This window comes from Palaemon carinicauda, chromosome 8 (assembly GCF_036898095.1).
Source record: "Palaemon carinicauda isolate YSFRI2023 chromosome 8, ASM3689809v2, whole genome shotgun sequence".
Lineage (NCBI taxonomy): Eukaryota > Metazoa > Arthropoda > Malacostraca > Decapoda > Palaemonidae > Palaemon > Palaemon carinicauda.
In genome coordinates this window covers 176,198,117-176,222,980 of record NC_090732.1, presented here as the reverse complement: position 1 = coordinate 176,222,980, position 24,864 = coordinate 176,198,117, and the positions used below count along the sequence as shown (strand labels likewise).

The window sequence follows — 24,864 nt, the reverse complement described above, 5'->3', positions numbered from 1 at the left end:
TACAGGAGAGCCCACGCACTTCCATGTTCAGACAGGTACTTTGTCATGCATTGACCTTTCAATTGCAAGCTCTAACTGCCTTCTTGATTTTGATTGGAGGACATTAGATGATTGGCATACTAGTGATCATGCACCAATCATTATAAACACCAACAAGGGTCCACCTTTGCAAAGATCGCCACGTTGGAATCTAGACAAGGCAGACTGGGTTAAATTTTCTGAGCTAAGTGAAATTGAAGGGAGAGCAGAACAGTTTGAAAGTATTGATGATGCCATAGACCTGCTGAATGGAACTCTTCATACAGCAGGAGTCAATTCAATTCCCAAAACAACAGGATTATTCAAACGACGACCAGTCCCGTGGTGGTCTTCAGAACTAACTGCACTCCACAGAGCCACAAGAAGATCTCTAACACGATTGCGTAGACTCCGAACTGATGAGAATTTAATTATGTACAAGAAATGTAGAGCACAGTTCCGTCGTGCCATGAAAGAAGCAAGGCGCCAGTCATGGATGTCTTTTGTTTCCTCCATTAACAGTAGAACACCACCATCTTCTGTGTGGAGGAAAGTAAAAAAGATAGCTGGCAAATTCACCCCCAACCCACCACCAGTGTTGAAGGTGAATGGCCAGTATGTAACTGAAGCAAATGAAGTTAGCAATGCCCTGGCTAATCATTTTTCAAATGTATCCAGCAAGTGTGAAGGAGCCCCTGGTCACCAGTATAGGAGCACTGAAGAAAAGAAAATTTTAAATTTTGCAACAAGAAGGGAAGAGTCGTATAATTCTCCTTTCACTGAAAGAGAATTTGATTCCGCACTTGCTCATTGCAACGATACAGCCCCTGGACCCGATGGAATTCCATATGCAATGATTAAACATGTACATTTTAATACAAAGCTATTTATTTTAAGTATTATTAATAGAATATGGCATGATCATAGCTACCCAAGTGTTTGGGAACTAGCCATTATTTTAGCCTTTTTAAAACCCGGTAAAGACAAGTTTTTAGCAGCAAACTATCGTCCTATTGCATTGACATCTTGTTTATGTAAAATCATGGAGAAGATGGTCAATGCAAGGCTGATATGGTACCTTGAAAAGAAAGGTATTTTATCACCGATTCAATGTGGATTCCGAAAAATGCACTCAACGACTGATGTGTTGATACGACTTGAGTCATCTATTTGTGAAGCCTTTGCTTCCAAACAGCACCATGTTACAGTATTTTTTGACCTTGAAAAGGCATATGATACCACATGGAGATATGGTATTCTTAAAACCATTCATGAATTGGGATTGAGAGGAGAGCTGCCACTATTTATTCAGGCATTTCTTTCACATAGAGTTTTTCAAGTGAGAGTGGGGGAAACTCTATCAGAGAGTAAGTGCCAGGAAGAAGGAGTTCCTCAGGGTAGTGTGCTGAGTGTAACCCTTTTTGCACTAGCAATTAATGGGATATCCTCAGCCATTCCCCAGGATGTTCTCTCAACACTATTTGTGGATGATCTCTCAATATCATTTGCTGGCACTAGAATGGCAATGGTTGAGAGAAAAATCCAACTCTCTATTGATAAAATTATCCAGTGGGCTGACATGAATGGATTTAAGTTCTCGACAAGTAAAACTACCATTGTCCATTTTTGTCGTATCCGGGGAGTACATCCAGACCCGGATATATACATTAAAGGTCAACGGATACCATGTGTATCGGAAACCAAATTTTTAGGTTTGATATTTGACTGTAGACTTACATGGGTTTCTCACCTAAAAGCGCTAAAAGCTAAATGTGTTGAAGCTCTGAATATCTTAAAAGTATTGTCCCATACATCTTGGGGGGCAGACCGCAATACTATTTTAAAATTATACAAGGCCTTGATTTTTTCCAAAATTAGTTATGGTTGTGAGGTATATTCTTCAGCCACCCCAAGCCGGTTAAAAATATTAGACTCTATACATCATGCAGGTATTAGATTATCTACTGGAGCTTTTAAAACCTCGCCTATCCCAAGTCTCCTTGTTGATGCTGGAGAGTTACCTCTAGACCTTTACCGAATGTCTTCCATTCTTCGGTATTGGTTTAGAATGCAAAGACTCCCTAGCTCTCTAGCCTTTCAGACTGCAAGCCTTGTAAGACACGCATCATACTTTGAGTTGCACCCAAAATTTCCTCAACCTTATGGCTTTCGGGTGAAACGATTTTTAAATAGTCTGGATATAATTAGAAATAAGGTACTTCCATTCAAGTTATCATCAACGCCTCCATGGAAATTACCTGACATATCTTTTTGTAAATACTTTATTGGAGTTAAGAAGAATATGACTGACTTAGAATCCAGGTCTCTTTTTATGGAACATGTCGAAGAACATAGGGGATCGACTTTTATATATACTGATGGCTCCAAATCTGATGCTGGCGTTGGATTTGGAGTACATAGTAATGATTTTAATTGTAGAGGTGCACTTCCTCTAACAGCTTCCATATTTACTGCCGAACTGTATGGCATATTAACCGCTATTGAGAAAATAGCTTTGGAAAAGGAGGGTAATTTTACAATTTTTAGTGATGCAAGGAGTGTTCTTCAAGCTTTAGAAGTTTTTAATTCTAGTAACCCTTTAGTTTTAAAGATTTTAGAATGGCTTTTTATTATTGGACGGAAAGGTATAACTGTTCGATTTTGTTGGGTTCCAGCACATGTAGGTGTGTCTGGGAATGAGAATGCAGATTTACTGGCGAAGAATGCGTCATCCGAGTTGCTACCAAGGAGGTATCCCATTCCATGTAACGATCTCCTACCTTACATCAAGAAATTGGTTTGTGATAAATGGCAACAGCACTGGGACAGTCAAGACGGCAATAAAATGAGGGAAGTAACAAATATCATATCACCTTGGAGGTATAACATGATTCCCCGAAAATGGGAGACGACTCTTTGTCGTCTCCGTATTGGTCACACACGGTTGACACACGAGTTTCTGCTGAAGGGCCAACACCAACCGTACTGCGAGGACTGCTTAGTACCTTTAACAGTGAGGCATTTGTTGACCGAATGCCCTAATTTTACTAACTTAAGAAATAGATATCTGTTTGAGGCTCGAGGTGAGGATGGCAGGTTTATCCTTGCCAAGATTCTTGGACATGATGTGTCTTACTATGCGAGCGGAATTTTTAGATTTATTTCAGAAGCAGGTCTTCTGAAAACTCTATAACTATTTTGATGACTTCTTAATTTTTATGGTTTTAATCGAATTCTCTTTTAATTTTCATATACAGTAAATGGTATCGGCGTCAATGACCTTAGATGTCAGGATGCCAGAAAACTTTCAATCAATCAATCAATCACCTAGTCCGCATAGGGCTAGAGCAGTGGTTCTCAAACTTTTTCATGAGCGACCCTATTTGAAACATTTCATTCCTTCGTGACCCAGAGTAAAGTGAAGAGAAAGAAAACATGCAATGATATATACACTTTATTTTGGAAAAAAAAATAATGTGTACAGCTTTTCATTCACAAAACTAAACTAGTAGGATTTATGGCACTGCTTTTCGTTCCCAAAACTATATTAATAGAATCCATGGCACTGCTTTTAATTCACAAAACTAAATTAATAGAATCTATGGCACTGCTTTTAATTCACAAAGCTAAATTAATAGAATTCATGGCACTGTTTTTCATCCACAAAACTAAATTAATGGGATCCATGGTGCTGCTTCTCGTTTACCAGTTTGTCAATGATAATATTCCTGTGTCCCTGCGACCCATCAAAATTGATCTCGCGACCCAAAGTTGGGTCGCGACCCATAGTTTGAGAACCACTGGGCTAGAGGAACAGTCGGACCTCAGATGGTGGCTTGTTGAGCCGAACCTCTGCAAAGGGGTCGATCTTCTCGTCTCCCCCGGAATTGACGCTTTTTTCGGATGCATCAAAAGAAGGGTGGGGGCTCACGTGCTGCACCATTACATCTGCGGCCAATGGTCTGAATCAGAAAGGTATCAGCACATAAATCTCTTAGAGATGAGGGCAGCCTTTCTGGCCCTCAAAAAGTTCCACCAGGTCCTGGCGGGGCACTCCATGGTGATGATGAGCGACAACCCCACGGTAATAGCTTATCTAAGCAAACAGGGCGGTACCTTTTCGCTGCAGCTGTGCCTTCTTGCAGTAGAGATACTTAGATGGGCAGAGGAAAACTCTGTGACTCTATCAGCTCTCTTCATTCCGGGCAAGCGGAATGTGCAAGCGGACAAGCTGAGAGGAGAGACTCAGATAGTTGGCACCGAGTGGTCTTTGAATCCTCTGATAGCCAATAAAGTCCTGACTTTGTGGGGTTCCCCGACTGTGGATCTGTTCACAACGGCCCTGAGTTTCAGGCTCCCGTTGTACTGCTCCCCAGTCCCGAATCCCCAAGCTCTTTGGCAAGAGGCTTTCCAACAACGGTGGATAAACCTGGACGCTTACGCGTTTCCCCCGTTCTGTCTGATGAGAAAAGTCCTCAACCAGGTACGAGCAAGCAACAACTTGCAAATGACCCTCATAGCTCTGCTATGGCATCACGGAGAATGGTTCCCGGAGCATCTGCATCTCCTCACGGAGATCCCGAGGGAGCTCCCTCCATAGCAAGATCACCTCAAACAACCACATGCCAACATCTTCCACAAAGCCATAGCTTCGCTTCGACTTCACGCCTGGAGACTATCCAGCACCTCCTCACACAGACAGGGTTTTCGCAACTGGTTGCAAAAAGAATGGCTGGACACCTCAGGAGATCCACAGAGGCAGTCTACCAGGTGAAGTAGTCAGTTTTCTGTGGTTGGTGTCGTGGAAGGGGTATCTCTCCCCTTGATGCCTCTGTTCCAACTAAAACGGAGTTTCTTCTATACCTACAGGAAGAAATGCTTCTCTCGGTCTCGGCAGTCAGATACTACCGCTCAGCCTTGAGTCTCACCTTTAGACTGAAAGGAGTCGATATTTCTTGCTCGGAGCTTTTTTTGCTCATACGCAGTTATGAGCTTACTTGTCCCCAGGCAGAGCTAAGACCTCCCCCTTGGAACATGGTTGGGGTCCTCAGGTCTCTGAAGGGCTTCCCCTATGAACCATTACACCAGGCCTCCAATCCCCACGTCACGTGGAAGACTGTGTTCATGCTCACTCTGGCTTTGGCCAAGAGAATCAGCGAACTTCATGGTCTATCTGCTGATGTCTCCCACTCTAGGAGACGGGGGGAAGTAATCCTCAACTACGTCCCTGAGTTTGTAGCTAAGACTCAAAATCCGGGTGTGCCGGACTCCAGGTTCGGCCCATTTTGGATAGAGTGTCTTTGTTCTGTAACCAAAGATCCAGACCAACTGTTACAATGTCCAGTAAGGAATCTGAGGTGTTACTTAAAAAGAACAGCAAAAGCTCGCCCCCGTGTACAAGCACTTTTTGTCAGCGTCGGGAAGGTCCAAGACGAGGGTCACGAGGAATACTATTTCCTCCTGGATAAAGAAAGTAATTGAATACGCTCTATATCCAGACCCTCCTCTGTCCAACCGACCCAGAGCTCATGACGTCAGAGGCATTGCAACATCACTGGCGTTCAGAAAGAATTTTCTGTGGCACAGGTATTGCAAGCGGGCGTGTGGAAGTGTCAGACGACCTTCACAGCCCACTACCTGAAAGACGTAACCCACAGGAGCATGGAAAACTTTTCCGTTGGTCCTGTGCTGGCCGCACAACAAGTGATCTAGTGCCTCAGGCTCCTTGATGGACAAGTAGCAGAGGGTTGAGGGCTGAAGTTACCCGGGATAGTCTGGGGTGAATTAAAAGAATGTCTGGCTCCCTTCTTTCTTTCACCTTCTCCCCCCCCCTGGGGAAACAGCTCCGCAAGACCGAAACGCAGCTGACCTCACCCCTCTGCAGGTAAGATTCATTTCCCTTGTGCATCCTGAGTATGAATAAATACTTTGTTACGTCACCAATACCTCGTGAGGGAGGGTATTGGATATGTCTTAGAACTCATGCTTATCCTCAAGTTCTTACGTAAAGACAAGCCACAAGTCTCTCACACAAGCTTTTGCAGGCTGCTGTCATTGAGTTACCTTGTAACTAATTTGATTTTAGCGAGGGTAGGGCTCCTACTAATTAGATCAAAGATCAGTTAGAGGGAATCCCGGGTCATGACCAAGACCAGTTGGTAGAACTTCCCCCTAAGAGTAAGTCACCCTATAGATACCGAAGGTTTGTATCTGTGTCGGAACAAATAACAAGTTTGGAAATAATTTGTATTTTTTCCCAACACAAACCTGGAGCTATTTATACAAATTGGCTTGCCACCCTGTCCTCCTAGAAGTCCTACCAGAAAGCAAAAGTGGTTGAGTGAGCGGGGTAACCAGTCTTCCCCAACCTCCTCCCGCTAACTAACGGATGGGATAATTATCCCCCACTAAAATTGACTTGGCTGGTTTTCAGCGTTGCCAAAAGTAATGCCCTATAAATAGCTCCAGGTTTATTTGTTAGGAAAAATACAAATTATTTCCAAATTTGTTATATTACAATAGTTTTTATTGTACATTTTATATTATCAAATATTTAATCATATACTGTATATTTTAAAGCCTCTTTTAATGATTTTCGTTTGTAATATCTTTATACACTATAGGTATTATATACGAGTACTAAATAATTTGGAGGTTTAGGTAATAAAGTTTTTGTGTGGTATGGTTCTCATTAGCTTTATTATTACTGTATTAATATTATCATCATCATCGTTGTACTGGACAGTTTTACTATTATTTTTATTTTTATCATACAGGACAGTATCCTGTTTTTACTACAGCCCTTCAGAGACCTGAGGACCCGAACCACGTTCCAAGGGGGAGGTCTCAGCTCTGCCTGAGGACAAGTAAGCTCGTAACTACTTATGAGCAAAGAAAGCTCCAACAAAGAGGAAATATCGACTCCTTTCAGTCTAAAGGCGAGACTCAAGGCTGAGCGGTAGCATCTGAATGCCGAGACCGAGAGAAGCATTTCTTCCCGAAGGTAAACAAGAATAATTATTTTAGTCTTTTATAATCCCAAAAAGGACTTGTATTTTTATTCTGGACTGTTTAGTGCAGTGCAGCGTAATAAAAGGCATATACATACATGAGAGAGAAATAGGTGGGGATATTAACCCTTTTACCCCCAAAGGACATACTGGTACGTTTCACAAAACTCATCCCTTTACCCCCATGGACGTACCGGTACATCCTTGCAAAAAACTGCTATTTAAATGTTTTTTTTAATATTTTTGACAATTTTTTGAGAAACTTCAGGCATTTTCCAAGAGAATGAGACATACCTGACCTCTCTCTGACAAAAATTAAGGCTGTTAGAGCAATTTAAAAAATATATACTGCAAAATGTGCTTGAAAAAAAATAACCCCTGGGGGTTTGGCGTTGGGAATTTCCAAATAGCCTGGGGGTAAAAGGGTTAATATTGCCTGTATAGGATTTTAATGCAATGCTGTATACTATATTATTACAATAAAGTACAGTACATTTAGTGCTGTAGTATGATATACATTTAAAGTGCAATTACAGTACTTAAAGGGCATATTTTTCTTTTGAGTACAAATACACTGAATAGTCTGGCCTATTCTTTTCACATTCTTTTCTGTCCTCGTACACCTTACAACACTGAGATTACCAAACAATTCTTCTTACTGCACTGTAATTGTTCAGTGGCCACTTTCCTCTTGGTATGAGTAGAAGAGACTCTTTAGCTATGGTAAGCAGCTCGTCTAGGAGAAAGACACACTAAAATCAAACCAATAGTGCCATAGCTTGTGTACCATGGTCTTCCACTGTCTTGGGGTAGAGTTCTCTAGCTTGAGGGTACAATCGGGCTCACTATTCAATCTTATTTCTCTTCCTCTTGTTATTTTAAAGTTTTTATAGTTTATATATGAAAAATTTATTTAAATTTACTTTTCCTGAAATATTTCATTTTAATTGCTCATTACATGTAGTTTATTTATTTTTCATGACTGGGCTATTTTTCTCTGTTGGAGCCATTGGGTTTATAGCATCTTGGTTTTGCATCTAGGTTTGTAGCTTATCTAGTGATAATTATAAAAATGAAATAATTCCTGTTGTGGGAGTCACTTTGTGATGTGTGTCATATGTGGCCCCCTTCCCAGCTGGGTCATTTAGGGGCAAAGAAGAAGAGATCTCTGAAGGACTCCTAATTATCATTGTGGAAGCTGGGATACAGGACTCCTCCGATAATGCTAGGAGAGCTCTTCGGAACTTATCTCTTACGGTCTCCAGCTGTTCGTTCAGATACTCGTTTTCTTTCTGAAACTTCCCAGCCTGGTTATAATTTACTAGAGGATGGGGAAAGAAGTCTTAGAGGAAGGACTCTCGCAGGAACTTTCGTCGAGCTTCTAACGATTCAACGTCTTATTAGGTGTATGCAACGTTTATTGTTGGATAGCCGGGTTCATTAGACTCAGGTCTTGTGATGCGTAGCCATTGGCATATCATTTGTCGTTGATCATTAATGGGTGACCTCGATTTTGGACCTCAACTAACCCAGTCCTTCGTTAACACACAGCTTTCCCCTTTGCTGCCTCCCTGTCTCTTGATGGTTTACTTATTTTTTTGCTTCATTCTATGAGACTTACCATATTTTTTAAAATATATTTCTCCATTTCGGTGAGATTACGTTGGTTAGGTAGATATGCCTTTGGTGCAAGCAGGGCTCTGTCATGGAAAGACATCAACCTTTTTAATTGCAAAGTCTTTGCAAGTCCTGTATATTCGAGAGTCATTGTTACGAGGAACCATAGTATACTTTTTATGCTCTCTGAACTTTCTATTCATGCTTTGATGTGGATTTTGTAGTCATTTGAAAAAAAAAAAACCCTTATATTTACTTTTGCAATACATAAAAAACAAATGATCAAACAATAGGAGAAAAATATTTGATGATTTCTGAAAACTGCATGAGTGCTTCAATGTTGAATCTAGTATGGATCATGATGTATCAATGTGTCTAAAGGGATCAAAGTGTTAACCAATTTAAAGCCTCGATCTTTCCTTGGATGTATCAGTAGATAGACATTGCTGGTGCATAAATTGGGTTGAGAAACATCCCCTAAGGTTTTCCTTGTGGATCTTTAGTTGTTAACTATTTAATTAACTGATTATGACTATTGTAAGAATTTTTTTTTTAGTTCCCCCTGTGAGGAGTGTGAAGGGTGTATTAGCTTTGCCTACCAGTTGTACAGTAATCTCTCGGCTATTTCTGGTGTTATAGTCCAGGTTCATCACCATGATAGCTGAAAAACTGTGAAGTTGATACAGAAATCTAATTTATATTTTTGTTATTTTTATAATTTTTCATATTTTTTCCATAATTTATAACTTGAAGCTTTTATAAGCCCAAGAATAATTATTTTAATCTTTTATAATCCCAAAAAGGACTTATTTTAATCTTTTTGTTAGGCCAAAAATTACCAATTTAAACTTTATAAACAACAAAATAACTTAATGAAGCTTTTGTATAGCAAAAAAATGACTATGTCAAGCTTATTTATGGCATGAAATGACTTATTTTAAGCTTTTGTAAGCCAAAAAAGGCCCTCAGAAACCCACGATATAAAGAGTAGTCTGCGATATAGATTTGAGACAGCCTCTTAACGCAATGACCAAGAGAAGAGGGAAGGTTGTTTCGCAGCAGAGCAAAGCACTGCCCAACATCATCAGTTAAGCACCCTTTTTTGTTTTGTCTGGTCGTAAAAAATTGCCATAGGAGTAAACAAAAGTTTGCATTACTAGGAAAAATACAAATACAGTATAGTACTAAAAATTTGTAGTATTTATATATCTGCTTTGTACTGATGGAATGATATGTGAATCACAATTTGGCAAGGGATTAATCTACAATGTTATGTTGCTCTCTTGTTTTGGTTACGTCCTGAAAAGTTGTTGTTCACCATTTTACCCCCAAAGGACGTACTGGTACGTTTCACAAAAAAGCCATCCCTTTACCTCCATGGACGTACCGGTACGTCCTTGCAAAAAAATGCTATAAAAAAATTTTTTTTAATATTTTTGAAAATATTTTGAGAAAATTCAGCCATTTTCCAAGAGAATGAGACCAACCTGACCTCTCTATGACAAAAATTAAGGCTCTTAGAGCAATTAAAAAAATATATACTGCAAAATGTGCTGGGAAAAAAATAACCCCCTGGAGGTTAAGGGTTGGAAATTTCCAAATAGCCTGGGGGTAAAAGGGTTAACATTGCTCGTTGGGTCCTCTCTGGCCACCGAGAAACATAACGGACTGGTCTGGTTGATATAACGAATGATGATAATCATAGTAATAATTACAATGCTATTCATATAAATTGTGTATTTGAGGTTCCTAGAAATTAATTTATAATTTCATTTCAGGTTTCAGAAGATGAAAAATTCGATGCTTTATTTTTTTTTCCTGCAAGAAGAATTTTTGGGACTAAACATTTGCAGTTCAAGACATACTCATCAAAGAAATTTTCCAGAAGTCTTACAACTCGTCACCTTGATTTTAACGTTTTTAGAATCCATATTTAATTAATTTTTTTTTTTTTTATCACAAAAATTTTTTACTGTTTAATTTTTTTTTTAAATTCATTTTTTATCAATTAGTAATTCCATGTTAAATCATTTACAGTATTTTATCTCTTCCAATTTTTGTTTTAAATTACTTTTTATCAATTGGTAATTCCATGTTAAATCATTTACAGTATTTTATCTCTTCCAAATTTTTGTTTTAAATCATTTTTTATCAATTGGTAATTCCATGTTAAATCATTTACAGTATTTTATCTCTTCCAATTTTTGTTTTAAATTACTTTTTATCAATTGGTAATTCCATGTTAAATCATTTACAGTATTTTATCTCTTCCAAATTTTTGTTTTAAATCATTTTTTATCAATTAGTAATTCCATGTTAAATCATTTACAGTATTTTATCTCTTCCAAATTTTTGTTTTAAATCATTTTTTATCAATTAGTAATTCCATGTTAAATCATTTACAGTATTTTATCTCTTCCAAATTTTTGTTTTAAATCATTTTTTATCAATTAGTAATTCCATGTTAAATCATTTACAGTATTTTATCTCTCAAATTTTTTTCTGGTCATCTCTGTGATAATCTATCTATCTATCAAGGGACTTCCTCCAATTTGGAGGGGTAGCAGACATAAAAAAAAAGTGGGGATAATGCTTAAATTATTAAAGGCCAAATGCAATAACATTTTCATCATATAATTCTCAGCTCTAGACTTTACTATACAATTTTATACTTTAATTTTTGTTTCAAATTTACTCCGCATATCAATCAAAGTCACTTTGTTTTATGATCCTTCATTTGTGGTGGAAGATGGGAGGGAATGATTTTGGCACCCTAGCAGTACCAGTCAAACTTGGCTGAGTTCCTTATCAGGCAAAAAATAATCCCATGTGGGTTTTTTTTTTTTTTTTTTTTTTTTTTTTTTTTTTTTTTTTTTTTTTTTTTTTTTTTTATGCTGGCTACCTCCCAAAATTGTGGGAACTGGATATGATGGATAGATAGGTCTGTGTTGTTGAATGTCTTAGCCTCGAAGGCTTTGGTGTTACCAGTAGAACGGCCCACAATTTCTATGAGCGGCTAACGTCGTTCGCCATATAAAGCTCTGGTATTTTGACAAATGTAGCAGATTGGCCGTGGTTTTCTAATTTTTTATTTTGCAATTGAAAAGCTCTTGTGTTTTTAATATAAACTTATGTACAGTAAATGTAAAACCTATTGTAAAGCTTTTCAAAAGGTATAATGCAGTTAAATTAATTCCATTTTTTATCAAAGTACTGGAGCTAATTTTATTTTGTACTTGACTTTGAATAAGTTTTATTTCTTTAGTTTTTAAGGTGAATAAAATATTTTTGGTGTTTTATTAATTCTCTCTCTCTCTCTCTCTCTCTCTCTCTCTCTCTCTCTCTCTCTCTCTCTCTCTCTCTCTCTCTCTCTCTCTCTCTCTCTCTCTCAGATATTATGTAACCCCTTTTATGTTAATACTGTATTGAGAAACAGACTCTGAATCCAGTTATAATCAGTGTAAATATTTTATGGTAGAATCAAAACTTTGTAAATTTTTTTCATTGCATTTGTTTGATTTTGGAAAGATGATATTAAGTTATGTAGTGTCTTGCAGGTTTGTGAGATATCCCCAAAGTGTAAAAATAGTCACCTATTCCTATATCCCATATGTTTACATATACTGCTAAAATTTTATGCAAAAATTTGTTCAGCCATCTTTTTCCCATTTATTTATAACTATATTCATAATTGTTAACAAAGTACACAAAGTTACTGTAGTTCAGTATATTCCTGTTGTCTCCTTGTATGGCCGTAACAAATCTACACTCGGGTGGCATTCTTATTAATCTTATTTTAATATTTTAATTGCAAAGGTAGAATTATTCCTTTTCATGAAGGCACAAGGAACACTATTCCGTGTCTTGTAAATTCCCTAGTGTAGTCGCCAGTGATATATTTTTCTCATCCTGAGTCCATTCCATCCAAATTCCCTTTGAAATCTATGCATCTAATGTGTAGCGTTTTACGTTTCCTGCGTAGAATCACGGTCTGAAATGTAAACACAAAGATTTGCAAGTTTTTTTCTTGCTTCCTCTCATTAGTTTTCTCATTTTAGTGGAGCTTTACCTGTTTCTTCTATGTGAAAGATTGTAGTATACTTTTAAGTATTTCTCAGACCATGTCTACACAGCAATTTTCTTATCTTTAGCATTAGGCTCCTATTTCATACATATTGCATTGGCTGTTAATCTTTTACGCATCTTTATAACGGTTTGGTCAAACTACCAAATAATGATAGTTTTTGGCTCTCGTGCTCCTTCCATTCAACTTTGTTCAGGAATCTCTTCTATTTCCCAGGCATTTTGGCTGAATATTGTTTATTACATCTTTTCAAGTTTGTGTACTTCTGTTTTTACTGTTCTTTTTAGGACATAGTTCTGTTTTTACTGTTCTTTTTAGGACATAGTTCTCATTTTTAGGTATTGATAATAATTTCCTACTAAGATGTGTTAACTTACAGGTTATTATTTTCAAACCACCTGTTCTTGTCCTTGTCATCTTCTCTAATTGCATGAAATGTTTTCCCACTTCCCTTCGTGGAAGTGATTCTTTCATCCCTCTGTGATCTTGCTTTTGTTCACATTTACTTTATGTAAATGAAAGTGGTGTTAATTTTTTTCTTAATTATGAACTTTATCCTATTTTTCCAATGTCACTATTTATGTTTTCCATGAATTCAACCAGTTATCTTTATCCTTCAAATGCCAGATGTATTGTTTATTTTGGATCCTTCCTCGCTTTTTCTGGGGAACAAGAAGTTTTACTTCATTTTAAATAGGAATTTGGCTGTTGTCATATCTCCCTTTGACGGTGACTTTGTGTCAGGTTTATTGATGCATCATCTTCCAGTAATCTAAATTCTTCAAGGACTTCTTGTGTCTCTGTCACTTGTGATACTCCTTTCCCTGCCAAGATGTTTTTTTTTTGACATTCTGGATAATTTTAAGATGAAATATAGAACTCATGAAATTACATTACTTTCTCTCGTTCAACGTTTCTTCTAAATCCACTGACTGTAGCTCGTGATATTTGTTTTCAAGTTAATCAGAGTGTGCTTTAAAAGTTTCCAATCCTACACTTTTGTCAGTTTCCCAGTTTGTAATAACTTTACTGACATTAATGTATCTGTTGTTATCGTCACTTTCATTTATGGTCTTGAGTCTCTCCAACACTACTACAACTACTTTCTCTCCCTCTGCTGTTAAGAAAACTACTATACTATACTTTGGTATACCAGTAAACTAACTAGTTTTTCTAAATCCATCTGTTTTATGCCCAGACATTTCAGTCTTTCTCATTACTTCTTCCTCTGTACATTGTATGTTATCCTTCCCTTTACCTTACCTGGTTATGACTTCCAGGTTTTGTTGTCTGTCATCAGCATTTATGCCATAAAGATTCCTATTCATGTTTGCATTGAACCTTTTGTTTTCCAAACATTTGCCATAATTGACATATTTTTGTATTTTCTGCTCCTGGCTATGATTGCTATGATTGTGGTCTAACTAGTTCCCTTAATATTTGTCAGCGCTGCTTCAGAAAGTTCATCACTGACCATTACAAATGTTTTTAGTGCTTTGAGCTTTTACATTCCCTCAAATACCACTTCACAAATTATTAAATGGCTTGCTGAAAATCAGGAACACCAATGCTCATGGATTTTGTTAAGTCATCCCACTGAATTAGCACTTTTCTCTGTTGTATTGGTGTATCAAGTAATTCTTCTATCCCACTGCCTTTTTAAGCTCAGGTCTGTATAACTCATATCTGATGCAGTATTTCTGTGTTTTTCTATCTTCTTTCTCCACACACCTTTCTCTTGTACATACATACATACATACATATACCAAAGGCACTTCCCCCAATTTTGGGCGGTAGCCGACATCAACAAGAAACCAAACAAAAAAGGGGACCTCTACTCTCTACGTTCCTCCAGCCTAACCAGGGACTCAGCCGAGTTCAGCTCTTGTACTCTTTCTTTTTCAATTCCTAATAGGTATTAGCCTTCATTTATGGCTTTCTTTTAGGCCTTCTATTACTACCATACCTTCTGAATTTATGACAGACCGTTCCTCGTCTCTAGTTCAAGCCCCCTAGATATTTGAGGTCTTGGTATGTATTTCAACTTCTTAACACCACATCTCACCAGAACTTTCTTATCCATAGTACAATGTTTCCACTTTTCTGTGGCCACAGATTTCAACATTCTGTAGTCACACCCTTTTGAAAAATCCGTTTTTCATGACATTTTCCATGATTTTGTTTCAATGAGTTTTACGAGTTTTGTGCAGCAAGTGAAAGCTTTTACTGGTTCTATTATAATGGTACTATTTTATTTATTAGTAGCCTAGTTATCTCCCCTTTTATGAAATGCTGTAACTTTCCGTTTTTTTATTGCCTCCTCACCTTTACAGTTCAGTTCCTGTTCCTTACAGATCAACATACAAGTTCATTTTAGGGTACACAATTCTCCTAGGATAGTTGAAAATCAAATGTATTTACTCCTGTTGTTAGGTATTTATTTCATGTTGTATAAATATATTTGTCTCATAACCTAACACATTTCCTTATAATTCTTAATGAGATAGTGTGCTGCTTTTAGTTTTAGTGATTAACCCTTTTACCCCCAGGCTCTTTGGAAATTTCCAACCCTTAACCCCCAAGGGGTTATTTTTTTCCCAGCACATTTTGCAGTATATTTTTTTCAAATTGCTCTAACAGCCTTATTTTTTTGTCATAGAGAGGTCAGGTTGGTCTCATTCTCTTGGAAAATGCCTGAATTTTTAAAAAAAATAATCAAAAATATGAAAATAAAAATTTTTATAGCATTTTTTTTGCAAGGACGTACCGGTACGTCCATGGGGGTAAAGGGATGGGTTTTGTGAAACGTACCAGTACGTCCTTTGGGGGTAAAAGGGTTAACACTCCTCATGCAGCCAAGAATTGAACAATATTACTATTAAATATTCTACTTGTTTATTTTATGATGCCTATTTATAGATTCTACTTCCTTAACAGTTGTAGTTTCTTGTATCTAAACAGATGTTCACTTGCGTCTTTCTCTTTCTTGCACAGGTTGTAAAATTTGTTTCCATATTTAAGAAAATTTGCTTTATAAACTTATGTTTACACTTCTCATCTGCATGGCTTTGCATTTTCATAGTTCATTAAGAGAGATTGTTGTTTATTCTTTCTATAAACCAAGGGGTTTATATATGCCATTTTCTTGTAGTTTTCCTTCAATATCTTGTCATTTTCCTCATACGTTTTTAATCTCAGGTTTTTTGTTACATTTCTCTTTACTTAAATTATTCTTTCAATTTTCTTAGTAATTTTTTGTCTTTGGTAGGTCTTTTACCTAATTCCTTGCCTTTTCCATCTCCTAAATTATTGCATAGAATTTTCATACAAATTGTCCAGCAATTTTCATATGGAGATTGAAGTTGTTCATTTTCCCATGCTTCTGCTAGCAGTCTCTCATCCGTTTGGGTTGTGCCTTGATGCGTCATTTTCTTGTACGGTATCCTGTCTGATTCTGTTACTGGTTCGTAACTAGCAATGAGATGTGGTTACTGAAATACATTGAAGTTAACTTAATTACTTTTTGCCTTGTTGATCTGCTGTATTCTCTTACATAAAGTATTCTCTCAATTGTCTTCGTAATATTCTATCTTTGCTAGGTCTTTGGCATAATTTCTTGGGTTTCTTGTCTCCTAAATTATTGCGTAGGATTTTCATATAAATGGTCCATCAATTTTCATATGGAGATTGAAGTTGTTCATTTTCCCATGCTTCTGTTAGCAGTTTCTTATCCGACTGGATTGTCTTTATGCAACGTCGTTTTCTTGTACTGTATTGTGCTTGATTCTGCCACTTTTTCCTTATTGGCAGTGTGTGGTGGATAATGAAACCCATTGTAGTTGACTCTATTACTTTTTGCCTTATTGGTCTGCTGTATTCTCTTAGTTCTGCACTGTGGGTATTTTGCTTTCTTGCTTTTTGTTTTATTTAGTTTTCCTGCGTACATTTACTTATTGAACTGTTTTCCTTGCCCTTAATCTCCAGATTATTGTCAATTTATCTTAATATAATAACTTCTCTCTGACTAAAGGAAATATAGCACCAACACTTTAGTAATTATCAAAACTGTACTTACATTTTTTTTCATGTTTTGAACCTCATTATTTATAATGGTATTGTTTGGAACTATATATTGCAACTTCATTTCTTTCTCATTTGATGATGTGATAATTTAGTGCACCAGAAACTGCTTATACTTTTTGTAATCCAAAACACAGATTGTGACAATATCTGTTTCGTTTAGTACTGCACATTATCTATAATAGCCACACGGTCAATATCCTCAGGGTAATTTTCACTTAGCTTCCTTTCCAGTCAATATATTTTGTGGTTTTCAGTAGTCTTATTCATTACAATCTTCCACATAATATTCATTTCAAGATCTGTTTTCTCAGAATCTCATCAACACTAGGTTCTATATAGAGAGGTTCTAGGAGCCCCTTATTCAGTATTCATTTATAGCTTTTCTCGGTGGTAATGTAAACAGTAAAGGGCTTAGGGCTAATGTTTGATGGACACCAACAGCTGTCCATAGTTCATTCTTTTAGGCCTTCTATTACTACCATACCTTTCTGAATTTATGAAAGACCGTTCCTTGTCTTTAGTTCAAGCCCTCTACATATTTGAGGTCTTGGTATGTATTTCAACTTCTTAACACCACATCTCACACAACTGTCCATAGTTCATCTAATACTCCAGGCCCTGTCTTTACTCTAGATTTAGCTTAAAACTGGTGTCACCAACTTGACCCTTTACTTACTTTTATTTTATTTTTACTTTTGTTGTCTCATTATAGTGACTCAAAGTGGAACTCCAGCATGTAGCCAAACTCACATTAGTCAATTTTACCATTTTTCTCGGGCTTTTGTTCAACGCCTTTTTTTCCTGACTTTTATTTGCATACCATTTTTCAAGCAGTGTTATTGAAGTTCCACTTTGCAGTTCATCGCCATTTCCATTGCATACCATTAATGTAAAACTTTCCAACTCATTTTGCTTTGTCTACTTGTTTCAAGTCTATATTTTCTGGTGTCCTTTTCTTTTGCATACCATTATTGTTAGACTTTTTCCAATTCATTTAGCTTTGTCTACTTCTTTCAAGTTATGTTTTCTGGTCTCGTTTTCCTTTGCATACCATTAGCGTAAGACTTTTTCCAACTCATTTAGCCCTGTCTACTTATTTCAAGTCTATATTTTTTGGTCTCCTTTTCTTTTGCATACCATTAATGTAAAACTTTCCAACTCATTCAGTCTTGTCAACTTTATTTCAAGTCTATGTTTTCTGGTTCCCATTTCCTTTGCATGCCATTATTGTTAGACTTTTTCCAACTCATATAGTCTTGTCTACTTATTCCAAGAATATACTTTCTGGTCTCCTTTTCCTTTACATACCATTAATGTAAGACTTTTTTCCAACTCACTCAGTCTTGTCTAGTTTATTTCAAGTCTTTAAATTTTCTGGTTCCCATTTCCATTGCATGCCATTATTGTTAAACTTTTTCCAACTCATTTAGTCTTGTTTGCTTATTCCAAAAATATACTTTCTGATCTCCATTTCCTTTGCATACCATTAATGTAAGACTTTTTACAATGCATTTAGTCTTGTCTTCTTTTTTAAGTATATTTTCTGGTCTCAATTTCTTTTACATAACATTAATGTTAGACTTTTTCCAATTCATTTAGCTTTGTCTATTTATTTCTGGTCTCGTTTTCTTTTGCATACCATTAATGTAAGACTTTTTTTCCAACTCACTCAGTCTTGTCTAGTTTATTTCAAGTCTTTAAATTTTCTGGTTCCCATTTCCATTGCATGCCATTATTGTTAAACTTTTTCCAACTCATTTAGTCTTGTTTGCTTATTCCAAAAATATACTTTCTGATCTCCATTTCCTTTGCATACCATTAATGTAAGACTTTTTCCTTCTCATTTAGTCTAGTCTACTTATTTCAGGTCTGTATTTTCTGGTTAGCTTATTTTTTTTATTTCCAAAATTATCTCTTTTACACTCTTCTGTTGCTAATCTCTCTCATTCTTCAGTTAATTTAATTCCTCCGGAAATTTTTGAATTCATTCTATCCATACTTTTAGTATCGTCCATTTACAATCCTGATTATTTTCTCTTTCCCTCTGCTGTATTTAGATTCTGATTTCATTTCTCCCAACTTCTCATCGCCCTTTCCACATGCCTTTTAGCCTCTGCTTCTCCCTTTACATCACTCATTTCTCTCTTTTGTACTTAACCTGTATTCCTTTCTCTTTAGTGATTTGTAAATCACATCTTAGTATTCGTGTAACTCCAATCTGATGTCACACCGTCCACTACATCTGATAATTATTTGATGCTGTCTTTCAGCGACTAATACAGACCACATCTTAGTATTCATGTAATTCCAATCTGATGTCACACCGTCCACTATGTCCGACAATTATTTGATGCTGTCTTTCAGTGACTAATACAGACCAGTTTTGCTGCTGTATTTTGTTAACACTTTCTCTTGATACTCCTATTTTAGCTTATTTTCAGTTTTACTATATTTTTTGCAATAAAAATTTCTTTTTTCATGTATCTTTTGTCTGCCACATCAACTTGTAGTCTGTGCATGCATCTCCAGGCATGACAGCAAAGCCCTCTTTCTCTGCTGCAGTTTGTACTTTATGATACAAAAACATTGATCTATGTTGAAAGATTGTATTCAGAAACTGAATTCTTGGCATACTTAGAACTCTAAGACTGTTTCTCGCGCCTGGATTTTGGTTGTGGGTATACCACAAGAGGCCCTATCTAGCCAAAATGGCCGGCCAATGCAACGAACGAGTTCTTAGTTTTCTCCTCGTATGCCGTACTATCTGACCATGTCACCAACAGCAGCCTTATCCATTCCTTCATTTTCATTTTGGTCTTATCAGTATTTCTTCTGACCAAGGCACTTGTGTTTCTGAATGTAATAACCTGTCCATAAAACCTTGCTTTCCTTTTGCCCAAGATCATCTTAATTTTCATAATTCTTTCAATTATATGCCCTGCTTCTCATTTCAGCAGCCATTTTATCTTAGATTGGCATTTGTATTATTTTTTTTTAGATTGTCTCACTGCTGTTCCATCAGAATTAACATTTCCCTTTGTTACTCCTCTTGAAGTTGACACAAGCTCATTTAGAAAACCATTTTCTCTTAAAGATGAGATGCTTATTTTTCATCCCTTCAGCATTACCACACCTCCCTTACTTTTTTTTAGATTGTCTCACTGCTGTTCCATCAGAATTAACATTTCCCTTTGTTACTCCTCTTGAAGTTGACACAAGCTCATTTAGAAAACCATTTTCTCTGAAAGATGACAGATGCTTCTTTTTCATCCCTTCAGCATTACCACACCTCCCTTACTTCCCCAACATAGTTTTCCCATAGAGTAGTGTTTATTAGCTTGTTTTTAGCTAATTTTTCACATTTAGTATTGTTTTCTAACTTGCTTTACTAAATCCTTAATAGTGAATCCTGTTTACAATCTTTGGTAAACATAATCGTATTGTGACTACCACATTCCATATCCAAATTTAGTTATATTTTCTCATGACTTGAGATGACATGGTTTTGTTTCTTAATTTAATCCTGTTGACTCACTCTTGCTTGAATACTTTCATATGTTTTATTATCTTTTAAGAAATGTCTCATCCCCTTGATAACAAATTTCTCATCATCATGTTTAGTTCTTGGCTACTTCCCACTCTGCTACTTGCTTTTATCTCCTCGTAAAGCACGGCCAGCCAACTTTGTTTGTTGCTGTTACATCGTCTTCCAACTGAACCCTTGTAAGTTCATCTGCTTATATTATCTGTCCAATCTTTTTTTCTCTTCATAAAAAGTCCTGGCCATACTCTGCCCAATTCATTTGACGCTAATTCCCTGACATTTCTGTAAAGATGCAATGTACTGTATCTAATGGAGAGTCTTAGGTGTTTGCAATCATGAAATCACCTTTTTCCTCCTAAATTTGGCTGCCTTCTTATCTATCTAGGGAACTCAGTACTTGTTATCAGTCAGGATTTTAGCCATCTATTCCCCTTCTTTGCAAAAGAAATCTGTTTCTTGTACCTTTGTTGAAAAGTATGTTTTAATATTTTGCCTCCTATTAATATACTATTTCATCTTTTCATATTAAATGATGGATTTTATTCAACAGTTAATAAAACTCATGTCATATTTTTTCCTCATTCTCTTAGCAAAGACTTAAATATTTAATGTCATCTTTCTAACAAAATTCCTTTTCCATGGTTTTATTGGCCACTAAAACCCTAAATTCCCCATGTACAGTATACCGTCTCAGCCTATCTATTATCCAATGTCAGTTTGTTTTTAAAGTTAGCTGCATAAATATGCATAAAGATAGTCAAATTATTCTTGCCAACCACTATGGGATACGTCTTTGCTCGTAAGACTAATTTAGAGATTCTATCCGAAGCACTGTGGTATACGTGTCTTTGCTTATAAGAATAAGAAAATTCGATGGCCTATGTTGAATTTTGCATTGAGTAATCATTTGAGCATCCCGAAAGGGTATGATTCTGTATTGCATTTTGATTAGGATAATTAACTTTTTAATTTGTTACTGTGATTCAGAACCTGTATTATCTTATCAGAATTAACATAAAGGTGGTTAAAATAATATGTATGGAAACATTTTTTTATATCTTATCTGTTCCTTTCCCATCTTTGATTATACTGTATGTATGGAAAACTGTTTGATATCTTATAATCTGTTCCTTTCCAATGTTTGATTATTATACTCTTTGTTGTCAACCTTGCACTCTCTCATACTACCTGCTGAAATTCCTTTCAATCACCCATGTTCATACAAGCTAATGCTTTACAAAAGATATAAACTCCTGATTTCCAGTGATTGGTGTTATTTAGACAGTTATTTTTGTATTTGTATTTATTATTTGCAATGAGTTTACCCTGTGGTGGTGTTTCACAACAAGCCTTGATTCACAGTGTGAAATTCCCCCCGTGTTGTATATCCTATTTTCTCTTATAGTGAAATATTTTGGTTTGCAAATAAATGCTGCTTTTGAGCTGTTTTTGTGGCATATGCTTTTGTTGTAATTTCAGTGTTAAGAAATAAGTTTCCCAAGATCATGTAGTTACAGTCTGTTGAGTGTTTGGGGTCTCTCTTGAGATAGATCTTCCTCTCTGTGTTTCCTTCTGAAGAGTTGCGTTGTGCTATAGGACACTTTTAGACATTTCGTTTGAACTAGGTTGATTAAAATAGAATTGTTTTTTCTGTGGAAACATGAATAATAATTAGGGGACATGGCTTGAACATTCGGAAGGGAAGGGAGGTTCGACTGGTAGACATTCTCATGTTCAAACTTTGCATGGAAAAGTCTTTTTATTATTAAAGTCTGTTAATGTTAATTCATTGCTTGATAAGCTGCTTACCGAGTTGAATAATTGTGGGCTCTTGAGCCAATATTACAGTTTGCAAATGTTTTTCAATTTTTGTTGAAGATTGCATTGCATATTTGATATTGGAGCGACTCTCCATAGCCTTGAGCACAAATGCCAAAAAAAAAACTAAGTTGTTGATTTTTTATTTGGTGTTTTATTATTGGTAGGTGAAATTGCTGTGAATTCCCTTGCCTCTTCTGCTTGTAAATCTTTTATCTGTATTGGAATCCTCTTTGTCTCATGTTAGATCTCAAGGTTATCAATTCTCTAGTGATGTTCCATTACTGGGTGCTGTACCTGTTTGCTCATCACTCCATTGTAATTATGAAAACAATGCTGTTTTCATTATTTAGAGATTGCTTTAGTATTGCTGCTGCTGGCCCAGCCCTTTCACCTGCGCTGCATAACAGCCTGCCAACTCCTCGGTGGACTACTCCTGCACGTGTATATTCACTTGTAAACTAATCTGGGATGCTTGTTCTTTAGCGTTTATGCTATCGCTTTGAACAGTGCCGCTTTCCATACCATCTTGATTTTTAAAGGAACACTGTTTTCCTGTTGCTGTTAGCAGTACCAGCTGAACTCGGTTGAGTCCCTGATTAGGCTGAAGGAACATAAAGAGTAGAGGTTCCCTTTTTGTTTTGTTTCATTGTTGGTGTCGGCTACCCCCCAAAATTGGGGGAGGTGCCTTGGTATATGGATATGGATGGACTGTTTTCCTGTTGCTTTGATGATTAATTACGACAAAAACAACAAATTTTGACGTACAGTGCCTTTACCAGACTCCTCAAATCCAAAAGAGTCTTTGTGGGTGGCAGGTATGTTTCAAGAGCATCTAAATAATAGAATTGCCTCTTTTATTTTTTTTTTAGCTGCATCATCATCTGTGCTCCTGCCGTTACAACTGCTTGTTTTCTGTGCTGTTCCTGCAGGGAATTGATGCCTTACCTGGCTACCGTTGCACATTTTAATGGTTGATCTACAGCCTCTTGCTGTTGCTTTGATGTCTGAGTTAATTGCTGGTGTAACTAGTATTACTTAGGTACATAAAGATACTGACGCTGTGCTTGTTTCTTTTGATTCTGTACCTTTTTCTGAGGTTTGTTTCTCTTTCTTTCGATACTGTTTTCACCTTATTTTTACTGCTGAACACATTATCGGAGTGGCAGTTTGTACCTTTTTCTGAGGTTTGTTTCTCTTTCTTTCGGTACTGTTTTGACCTTATTTTTACTGCTGAACACATTATCGGTCGGGCAATTTCGTTTGTTCGTATGCAGAGTTTGGCATTTGCTACTTCTACTACTGTATTCCTGTAATGTATAGTGTCTTTTCCATGATTGCCATGAGTCACATCTGTCTTGACATCTGCTGTATATTTTCATGGCTGCCTTCTCTGTTTTTCTACTGTATTCTTGTAATGTATAGTGTCATTTCCATGATTGCCATGAGTCAGTTCTGTCTTGACATCTGCTGTATCTTTTCATGGCTGCCTTCTCTGTTATTCATCACTCCTCTATTACATTGACAGATGTAACACCCTGCCGTGCGAGCTTTTTCACGCACCGAGTTTCTGTATTGTACTGCTTACAATGCTCTGCCAACCACTTTAATGGACAGAATTCTTCTTTTCTGAATTTTTATCACTGACAGCATTTTCTGCCTTAGTTGTGTGGGCGTGTTACATTTCTCAATCAGGTTATCCAAAAGCTTCACCTCATATTCTACTCATTTCTGGGGATTTGACTTCCATGTCTAGTTAACGTCATTCTTCTGAGTCAACGTCCAAATTAGTTTTCAAGTAGATGGTGTTTCAAGTTTTAATTTATCATCTGTAGAAAACATCTCTCGGATTCTTTTTGAAGGAAGACCCTGTGCTAGAGGTTCTTCCTTTTAAAGGAATATCCTCTACTAGAGGTTGGGGTTTACTTAGGGGTATCAAGTGATATGTACCCTGCAATGAGACAACTCTCTTATGTTTCAGCCTCTAGTATGATCTACCGGTATGAATTATCAAATGGAGTATGAATTATCAAATGGAGACTTCAAAGAATCTACTTGTTCCTTACAGGAGTGAGGGTTCAATTATGACTCAAGTGTGCTTGCTCATACATTTGCGCTCTAGTTGATTTTGTAGCGATAGTTCTTTCATCTTTATGCCATCCATTAGATGGTATTATAGCCGGTTTACTATACTATTTCTTTGATTCATTTTGCTCCCTTTATCATCTTGATTTTAGAAACGACTGCTCTGCCTTTTCACGTCGCTTTGACGTTCAATTGCAACCACAACCACTTCTGTGTTGTCGTACATTGTCTTTCATAGACTGCTCAAATTCAAGTGAATATTTTTTACATTGATATCAGACATGATTCAAGAGTATTTATATAATATAAATGTCTCAGTGCATTTTGTTGCTGCATCATCATCTGTTCCGCTGCTAATGTAAAGCTAGTAATTCCTCCTTTTAATAATAAACTGCTGGTATTACTAGTATTGCAGAGGTTTATGTTGCTAGTAAATGATTGATTCTTTTAATGCTACACCTGTTCTAAGGTTTGTCACTCAGATTTTTGGTGCTGTTTTGAACTTCTATATTGCTGCAATTTTAATCAGTATGACAGTTTTCATTGGTTCATTTGAGGAATTAGGGGTCTTCAGCTATTGCAATTTCTGTAATGCCTTTAGTGTT

At 36.6% G+C, this 24,864-nt stretch overlaps 1 protein-coding gene and 1 long non-coding RNA gene across 2 annotated transcripts in view; both read left to right on the top strand.

The window, feature by feature from the left end:
- LOC137646141 (uncharacterized) overlaps positions 1-7,017 on the top strand; it is a 57,477-nt gene extending 50,460 nt beyond the window's left edge. The window contains exon 7 of the long non-coding RNA XR_011045405.1: positions 6,795-7,017. This is a non-coding gene — a long non-coding RNA (uncharacterized lncRNA). The remainder of the gene's footprint in view (positions 1-6,794) is intronic.
- LOC137645587 (Parkinson disease protein 7 homolog) overlaps positions 1-24,864 on the top strand; it is a 420,232-nt gene that overhangs the window by 304,961 nt on the left and 90,407 nt on the right. The window lies entirely within an intron of this gene.